Source organism: Orycteropus afer, unplaced genomic scaffold, assembly GCF_000298275.1.
Source record: "Orycteropus afer afer isolate SDZICR_OR568_19922 unplaced genomic scaffold, OryAfe1.0 scaffold00363, whole genome shotgun sequence".
Taxonomy (NCBI): Eukaryota; Metazoa; Chordata; class Mammalia; order Tubulidentata; family Orycteropodidae; genus Orycteropus; species Orycteropus afer.
Window position 1 is genome coordinate 1,820,021 of NW_006921950.1, and position 10,376 is coordinate 1,830,396.

The 10,376-nt window shown below is 36.1% G+C and overlaps 1 protein-coding gene across 1 annotated transcript in view; it reads right to left on the minus strand.

Moving 5' to 3' along the window:
• The window catches only part of SLC9A9 (solute carrier family 9 member A9), a 1,057,350-nt gene that overhangs the window by 371,660 nt on the left and 675,314 nt on the right, over positions 1 to 10,376 (minus strand). The gene's annotated exons all lie outside the window — the stretch shown is intronic.

Consider the following 10,376-nt stretch of genomic DNA (forward strand, 5'->3'; position numbering starts at 1 on the left):
CCCTGGGTAATATTGACTAGCATAATCCTTTCACGCAACAATTCCTACTAAGATGACAAAATAGTCCCTGTTAAAGAAAATGAAGCTAAGTAATTTTCTTAAGGTGTACTGTCATAAAAAATGCAAAGCTTGTTTAATCTGTTTTGCACATCACCTAGTAGATGCATTTAACTGCCCAGATTCTGAAGAACTAAATTGAAAAAAGAAAAAAAAAAAAAAAAAAGCTTTATCTTCCTCAGACAGATATGAAGGGAAAACTTGGAAACCTGGAGTAAGTTTGAATGTAGACTATACTTCAACTTTAGAATAATCAGTATATTTCAGAGCCCAGACAACGAGACTCATTACATTGACTGATGTAGGTATATTCATTAAGTGTCTATACTTTCTAGCTGATAAAAAGAAAATGATTAATCCCAGGGATCAGTTTATGCAGCAAGAATACAATAGATACATCAAATTCAGTCACAAGAATGGAGTAATAATATGCTGTACTGAGGGATGCTCCCAAGAGTTACTATTAGACCATTAACTAAAGATGAACATGAAAAACATTGTCCATCTTCCAGATTAAAAATGCAAGGGAAAATCATCCAAACTCCACAATAAAGGCAGATGTGGAAGAGACTTTGTTTTAGCTTCCATACTTTTCATTTGAAGTTTCTGAAACTTCATTCCTGGACTTACATAAATCTCCCTGTTAGATAAATGTCTCTGGAGGCATTTTTCTTGACTTTTTAAGGACTCATTATTTTTTCATGTAATGTATTTACAGCCCCACAAATAATGCCCAATACCAGTCAACTGACAGTTGATAGAAAGAAAAGCAGAATTTTGTCAGAAACATTATTTAAAACCAGCAATAGAAGGAAAGGATTTAAAAGACATAGCTCCTTCAGTACAAGATGGCCTTTGTGCAGTGGCAGTGATCATCAATTATCTTGAGCACTTGTTTTATTTTCGAGGCCAGTTGATCAAAACAAACACTGTCACCCAAATAAACAATGAGGACTTGAAAACATAGGAGGGAGATATTGGGTGAGGAACACTTTTCCCCCTCATTATATCTTTTTCAGAACGTGAGATTTGACTGTCTAGTTTTCAGCATTGCAGAAACAAATCCCCAAGCCTAATCCATTTTTCCTATCTCAGGTATATTTCTCCCTATCTCAAGTATATTTTACCCTGGAGTGGACATGTGGGCAGCCTGGGATCTATTCACCCTCTTCTTAGTGGCCACACTCCACTTTCCCTCTGCGGTTCTGCTTCCCCATTCTCAGTTCGTAAGATGAATTTTCTATATCTCAGAGGCTGTTATGATTAGCTGTTGTGTCGGTTCTGACTTGTAGCAACTCTATATACAACAGAGGAAAAAAAAAAAAAAAACCACTACTGCATCTTCAAACCCTACCATGTCATTCTCAAAACTGTTGCTATTTGAGCCCACTGTTTTAGCTACTGTGTGAATCTATCTTATTGAGGATCTTCTTTTTCACTCTCACTACTTTACCAAATATGATATCCTTCTCCAGGGAGTGGTCCCTCCTGATAACATGTCCAAAGAACGTAAGACAAAGTTTCACCACGTTCACTTCTAAAGAACATTCTGGCTGCACTCCTTGCAAGACAATTTTGTTTGTTCTGGAAGTCCATGGTGTATTTACTATTCTTCACCAACACCATAATTCGAAGTCATCAATTCTTTATTCTTTCTTATTCATTGTCCAGCTTTTGCTTGCCTATGAGATGATTCAAAATACCATGGCTTGGGTCAGGCACACCTTAGTCTTCAAAGTGACATCTTTACTTTTTGATACTTTAAACAGGTCTTTTGCAGCAAATTTACCCAATTCACTAAATTGTTTGATTTCTTGACAGCTGCTTCCATTGGCATTGATTGTGGATCCAAGTAAAATAAAATCCTTGACAACGTCAATCTTTTCTCCGTTTATCATGATGTTGCTTATTAGTCCAGGTGTGGCGATTTTTGTTTTCTTTGAATTGAGATGCAATCCATACTGAAGGCTGTAGTCTTTGATCTTCACCAGTAAATGTTTCAAATCCTCTTCTCTTTCAGCAAGCAAGGTTGTGTCATCTGCATCCACAGGTTGTTAAAGAGTCTTCCTCCAATCTCCATATAGTCCAGTTCCTTGGATTACTTGGTCAGCATACAGATTGAATAAGTATGGTGAAAAAATACAACCCTGACACATACCTTTCCTGATTTTGAGTGACATAGTATCCCCTTGTTCTGCTGTAACAACTGCCTTTTAGTCTATGTTCAGTTTTGTATGAGCACTATGAAATGATCTGGAACTCCCATTACTCACAATGTTATCCAATTTGTTGTGATTCACACAGTCGAATGCCTTTGCATAGTCAATGGAACACATGTAAACATCTTTCACATGTTCTTGGCTTTCAGTCAAGATCCATCTGCCATCAACAATTATACCCTTCATTCCATACCCACTTCTGAATCTGGCTTGAATTTCTGGCAAATTCCTGTTAGTATACTACTGAAATAATTTTTAAATTATTTTCAGCAAAACTTTACCTATGTGTGATATTAATGATATTGTTTGACAACTTCCAGACTCTGTGGTATCACTTTTCTTTGCATTGGGCACAAATATGGATCTCTTTCAGTCAGTTGGCCAGGTGTTGGTCTTCCAAATTTCTTGGCATAGATGAGTGAGTACTTTCAGTGTTGCATCCATTTGCTGAAAAATCTCAATTGGTACTCTGCCAATTCCTTCTGTGAAGCTTGGGCTTCTTCCTTCACTACCATTAGCTCTTGATCATATGCTATCTCCTGAAATGACTGAATCTTGACAAATTGTTTTTGATACAGTGACTCTGTGTATTCCTTCCATTTTCCTTTGTTGTATCCTACATCATTCAATATTTTGCCCACAGAATCCTTCAATACTGCAACTTGAGGCTTTCAGCTTGAAAAATGCTAAGCGTGTTCTTCCCTTTTGGTTTTCTGATTCCAAGTCTTTGCACATTTCATTATATAATACTTTACTTTGTCTTCTTGAACCACCCTCTGAGATATTCTGTTCCACCCATTTACCTCATCATTTCTTCCATTTACTTTAGCTACTCTGTTCAAGAGCAAGTTTCAGAGTCTCTTCTGATATCCATTTTGGTCTTTTCTCTCCTTCCTATCTTTTCAATGACCTTTTGCTTTCTTCATGTCTGATGTCTTTGATGTCATCCCACAAACTCATCTGGTTTTTGTCCATTAGCATTCAGTGCATCAAATCTACTTTTGTCTTTTTTAATTTATTAAGTGCATTTTATTGAAATATAATTTATGTACAGTGAAATACACAAAACTAAAGTTACATGGGTCAATGCTTTTGTGTGTGTGTGTGTGTGTTCAGTGTTCCCACTCCTCCCCTCCTACCCCTGGGAATCAACAAAGAAAGTTTCCCTCCATATATAAATGTTTCCTTGATCCTCCACAACAATGAACTAATACTATATTTGGTCTTCTGTGATTGACTTATTTCACTCAGCACAATGCTCTTCAAGTTCTTCCATGTTATGTGGGGTTTTGCAGATTCTACATTGTTCTTTAGTCCTGTGTAGCATTCCACTGTGTGTATGTACCATAGTTTGGTCATCCACTCTTCTGCTCATGGGCACGTAGGTTGTTTCCATCTTTTTGCTATTATAAATAGTGCTCTGATGAACATGAGTGTGCATATATCTGTTCCTATCCTGGCTCTTACCCCTCTAAGATATACACCTAGTAATGGGATTGCTGGGTCAAATGATATCTCCAATTCCAGCTTTCTAAGGAATCACCATATTGCTTTCTACAGTGGTTGTATTACTTCACAGTACCATCAGCAGCATATAAGAGGACCAATCTCTCCACACCCCACCAGCATTTGCTATTTTCTGTCTCATTTTGAACTTTGCCATCAGTGCTGGGGTGAGATTGTATCTTATTGTTGTTTTGATTTGCATCTCTCTGATGGCCAATGATTGTGAGCATCTCTTCATGTATTTGCTGGCTGTGGGAATATCCTCCTTGGTGAAGTGTCTATTCATGTCTTCTGCCCATTTTTTCAATTGGATTGTTAACCCTTTTGCTGTTGAGGCACTGGAGTTTTCTATAAATCTTAGAGATAAGTCCCTTGCCAGACATGTAATTATCAAAAAGTATGAATTTGTTGCTGTCATTTTGTTATGTGTTTTCTTGTGGTGTTAATTTCTTTGTTCCATATAATTTTCTGTACTGAGTTCATTTTGTTTATGAATCATGTTATCACTTCCTTTGTTGCTATTCCTTTAGTATTTGCTTAATATTTGTGCTGGTCCTCTTTTTTATTTGGATGTGAAGTTTCCCCTGTAATTTATAGTTTTCTTCCCAAATTTGGAACAGTCCATTCTATCTTATAGTTGTTTTGACTTTCCTACCATTTGGAAGTTCTGTAACTACATAATTTTGTTTTCCTCTTTTTGATTTGTAGTTGTCCACATTTGTCAATTGATGTCTCTGGTTCTCTGCTTACAATCTTGTAGGTTTATTTACTTTGGATACTTCTATAACTGGGTTGATTTCTGCGTTATGTCATCATGTGTGTTAATGGTCAGTTGTTGTTTGCTGTTGTTGGTTCTCTGTCCAAAGAGATGTCCTTTAGCATATCTTGTAAGGTTGGTCTGGTTTTAACAACTTCCCTTAATTTCTGCTTATTTGGAAATGTCCTAATTTCACCATCATGTTTGAGGGACAATTTTGCTGGGTATATAACTCTTGGTTGGAAATTTTTCTCTTTCAGGGTTTTATATATATACCATCCATTGTCTTCTTGCCTGTATGGTTTCTGCCAAGAAATCTGAGCTTTGTCTTATTGGTTACCCCTTGTAGGTAGCTTTTCGTTTTTCCTGTCCTGCTTTCAGTATTTCTTTGTTTTTGGTTTTGGTGAGTTTGATGATGATATGTCTTGGTGATTTTCTTTTGGGGTCTATCTTGTTTGAGGTTCTTTGGATTTCTTGAATGGATTTATTCTAATCTTACATTATACCAGGAAAATTCTCTTCCAACAAATCTTCAACAATTTTTTCTGTGGCATTATTTGTCTCTTCCTTTTCTGGAATTCCAATGACACATAGGTTATTCCTTTTGATGATATCCCACATGATCCCTGGGCTTTCTTAATTTTGTTTTGATCTTTTTTCTGATTGATCCTTTTCCAAAGAAGTATTAGGGTATTTGCCTTCAATCGCTCTAATTCCATCTTCCATTCAATTCTACTTCTTTGCCCATTCAATGTGTTATCTATTTCTGAAAATTTAGTATTAATCTTCTGGATTTCTGTCTGTAGATTTTGTATCATTTCTTATTTTTCATTTATTTTGTCATTTTGTTCTTGTATTGTCTTTTGAAGTTGTTCTAGGGTTTTCTCCATGTTTTCCTCAATTTTGTCAGTGTTTTCCTTGATCTGCCTCTCAATTCATTGAAGGTACCTAAATATAATTATTTTGAATTACTTATCAGAGAGTTCCAATGCTGTGTCTTCCTCAGGGATGTGTTTTGGGTCTTTATCCTGGTCCTTGTTTTTCCTGCTTTATCTTGCTTCTCTGTGTGGCCTGTAATGCTCTGTTGTTTTTGAAGCATTGTGATGTTTTTGTGTTTATATTTAATTGGTGATTGTGTCTTGGAGTGACTTGCCCACGATTTTTGTTTGCTTTGTTTGTATGTTATCTACATAAGCAGGGTACTGTGCTGTGCTCCTCTATTTGCTAGTTGGCAGCATTTATACACTCACCACCTATCTCCTTTCCTGTTGTCAGTCTCTTATATGTCCCTGCCATCCTTGGCAAATGGAGACTATTCTTAGGTCCCTGAAATCCTAATGAGAATGCTATCACTTTAAAATCCAAATGGCTGCTGCTTGTAAAGATTAAAAATGACTGCACCCTCAGTCACTTTAAATATCAAAAATGGCCACTGCTTGTGAAGATTAAAAATAGCTGTGCCCTCGGTCACTTTAAATGTCCAAAATGGCTGCCACTTGTAAACATTCAAAATGGCTGCACCCTCAGTCACTTTAAATAATCCAAATGGCCGCTGCTTGGAAGCAATCAAAATGGCTGTGCTCTCTGGACAGCTGAAAGTCCACAGCTCAGGTTGTCTCCCTTTTTGCTGTTTCCCTTCCTAGTCATAGGCCACCAGAGCAGTTGTCCCTGCAGCCCTTGGCAACCAGGGCTGATCTTTAGGTCAATTCTCAGGTCCAATACAACTTGGAAATATTCAGGCTGTTGGTCCTGTCAGAGTAGCTGACAGTCCACTGCTCTGACCATCTCCGTACTCACTGTTTTCATTCAGGTTTTTCCATGAGTTGGTGTCTAATCCACTTCTGTATACTTCCTTTCAAAGCTCAGGACTCCAGGATTATCTTCTGTATCTCTGTCAATTGGTTTCTCTTTTCGTTATTGAAGACAGTCTGTGTCGCTTGTCTGCCTATTCCTTCATCTTACCAGAAGTCTCAAATCTATTTTTGAGATGGTTTCCACATTCAGGTGGGATCTAATCCAGGTTGGGCTTTGGCTCTTGTGGATGTGCTTTCATTTTCTTCAGCTTTAACATGAACCTGCATATGAGCAAATTGATGTTTTCTTCTGCAGTTGATTCCTGGCCCTGTTTTGGCTGATAATATTGAGCTTCTCCATTGCTTCTTTCCAGAGATGTAGTTGATTTGTTTCCTGTGTGTTCCATCCAGTGAGGTCCACATGTATGCTCATTATTTATATTGTTGGAAAAAAAGGTATTTGCAATGAATTAGTTATTGGTCTTGCTAAAGTTGTCTATCATGCAATCTCAGTGTTTCTATCACCAACCTCATATTTTCCAACTACTGATCCTTCTTCTATGCTTCCAACTTTCACATTCCAGTCACCAGTAATTATTAATGCATCTTGATCATGTGATCAATTTTAGACTCTAGAAGTTCAATTGCTTCATCTTTGGTATTAGTGGTTTGTGTGTAAATTTGAGTGACAGTCATACTAACTGGTCTTCCTTGTAGCTGTGTAGATACATGTTGTACTTCAGGATATCTTGAAATGTTCTTTTTGATGATGAATGTGACACTGTTCCTCTTCAATTTGTCATTGCTGGCATAGTAGACCATATAATTGTCTGATTCAAAATGGCCAGTAACACTTTATTTCAGCTCACTAATTCTTAGAATATCAATCTTCAAGCATTCCATTTCATTTTTGACAACTTCCAATTTTCCTAGATTCATGTTCATACATTCCTCATTCAGATTACTAATGGATATTTGCAGCTGTTTCTTCTCATTTTGAGTCTTGCCACATCAGCAAATGAAGAAGCTGAAAGCTTTATTCTACCATGTCATTAAGGCCAACTCAACCTTGGGGAGGCAGCTCTTCTCCAGTTGAATCTTAAGTGCCTTCCAACCTGGGGGGCTTATCTTCTGACACTGTATAAGACAATACTTTGCTGCTATTTATAAGGCTTTCATTGGCCAATTTTTTTCAGAAGTAGATTGCCAGGTCCTTCTTCCTAGTCTGTCTTTGTCCAGAAGGTTCATGACTCATCTGTCAGTTTGTTGTACTGTGATGGGTTGCATGTTGCTATGATGCTGGACCCTATGCCACGGGTATTTCAAGTGCCAGGCAGACAGGTTTCAGTAGAACTTCCAGATTAAGACTACCTCAGAAGTAGAATATGTGATTTAGGATGAATCCACTCAAACTGACAAATTGGTGCATTTCTCTTGCAGAGTGTTTAGTCCAGAAAGGGTACATTCAGAGCCAAAGCAATTCAATGAGGTCTTTGGTGGGAAAAGACTCCCATCTTTTCACTGGATGATGAATCAGGAGAAAGCTGGTTAGGTAGCTGCTGGCAGCCATCTTGTGATCACAAAGGATACTGCTGTCTGAGAAAAAAGCCATGTCCAATGTCATTATTTAATCTTCTGTATTCAACCCCTCCCAAAGCAAAAACTACCCTTGGATTTTTTAATTAAAGGGACCAACAAATCTCTATTTGATTTGAGGTGAGGTTTCTGTCACTTAAACTGATGCCTACTCTTTTACAGTCCTGAAATAGTTAAAAGAAAATACACCTTTTGAACTCTATACAGATAATGAAAAAAGAGTGAGGGGGTCAGCTTTTTACATTTTTCAGATAGTAAAAAAGTCCATCCTTTTTCATCTTGTCCAATTTTAATCTATTTCTCACCTTGAAGGGAGAAGAAAAGAATATGGGAAAAGTCAGATATTTTCTGTTGGTTGTTGAGTGGTGATGAGAATTTGAACTATATACATTTTATATGGGGGCCCAATCATTTTAAATATTTAAGAGATTTGCTTTCTTTGGATAACCCAGGATTTAATTTTATTTAGTTATTCAGCTTATTGAAGTCTCTAAGTATGATTATTTTCTAACATAATATTTTAAGTATTTTTTAATGTACACATTGTACAAATGTTCCATTTTGCATTTAGGCACATTTTGGGACCCATTTGTTGTTCTGTTATATATTCCTGTATCTATACCACACTGTGCTTAAGGAAATGTAGAACTGTAATAATCCATTGCATTCATTGCTGTTGAGTCGATTGCAACTCATAGTAACCCTACAGGACAGAGTAAAATGCCCCTTAATGTTTTCAGGGCTATAATTCTTAGGGAAGCAGATTGCTACACCTTTTTACCCACAGAGCAACTGCTGGGTTTGAACCACTGGCCTTTTTTATTAGCAGCCAAATGCTTTAATTAGTGCACCACCAGGGCTCCTATATCTGTAGTACATTATAATATTACATAGGTCTTGACTGTTCCCTACTTTACTTTATTCAGAATTTTTCTAGTTATTTTTGCATGTTTTTTAAATTGATGTTTAATCAGCCAGAAAAGCACATAAATCACATTTATAGTTCAAGATTAAAAAATAAAAAAGGTATTAACAGGATCCAGAAACACTTTTATTCCCTTTCCTAGTCATACCTACTCACCCCAATATAGCAACTATTAGTACTTTTATCAATTCAAATTAGCTTTTCTTGTTTTCAATTTTATATTAATGGACTAGGACAACATATACTCTTACATTTGTTGTCTTTTACTCAATATTATGCTTATGAGATTCTTTATGTTGTTGTGTATAGCAGTAGTTCACTTTTTTCATTATATGAATATATCACAATTTATCCATTTTACTATTGATAGACATTTAAATTGTTTCCAGTTTGAGGCTATAATGAATTTTGCTGCTATAAATATATGTATATATTTCTGTAGAATTGTTGAGATACAGTTTCCCTAAGTATTGTTACCAATTTGCACTTGCAACAATAGTTCTAATTGCTTTACATCTCCCCTAACATTTAACTTTGTAGTTGTATTTCTAATTTTCACCCTGGTTTGTTGGGACTGCCTTGTGAATTTAGGAATATGATCATCAGTTTCTACTGAAATCACCAACTGGCTTGTTGGTTGGAATTGCATTTAATAGATAGGTAAATTTGGGTCAAATGTATATCTTTACAGTATTGAGTCTTCCAATCCATGGTTATGGTATATCCTTATAATTATTTTTATTTTCTTTAATTTTTCTCATCAATATTTTATAGATTTCTGTACCAAAGATTTTTCATAGCTTTGGTAAGATTTATTCCTACATACTTGATTTTTTTTTTGTTGTCATTGCTGTTTTAAATGATAACCCTTTCAAAGTTCATTTTCTAATTGTTTTTTGCTAGGTATAGATGTAGAATATATATATATATATTTTAATTTGCTCTTTTATTCAGGAACTTGCTAAATTCATTTAATAATTCTGATAGTTTATCTATAGATTATTTTGCATTTTCACAATCATGTTGTTTTCAGATAAAGATAGCTTTATTTCTTCCTTTCAAATCATTACACATTTTTCATCTTTTTCTTGCCTCATTACACTTGTTAGGATCTGTAGCACAATGTAGAATAGAAATGATAGGAATATCTTTCTGTTACCAATATCATAGGGAAAGATTTTAATATTTCTCAACTAAATTCATAGAAACTCTTTAAAAGATTAAAGAAGTTCCCTTCATAGTGCCTAAGGCATTTGACTGCTAACCAGAAGTCTGGAGGTTCAAACCCATCACCCACTCCTCAGAAGGAAGACTGGGCAATCTACTTCCATAGAGATACCACCTCAGAAACCCAAGGAGAGGTCACTATGAGTTGGGACCGACTCAATGACAGTGACTTTGTTTTTTTTGAGTAGAAATAGGCATTTTGCTTTTAAAATCAAGAGTGTGTTCATTTTTGTTGTTGTTGTTGTTATGTGCTGTTGAGTCGGCCCCAACTCATAGCGACCCCTCCTTGGGTTTCC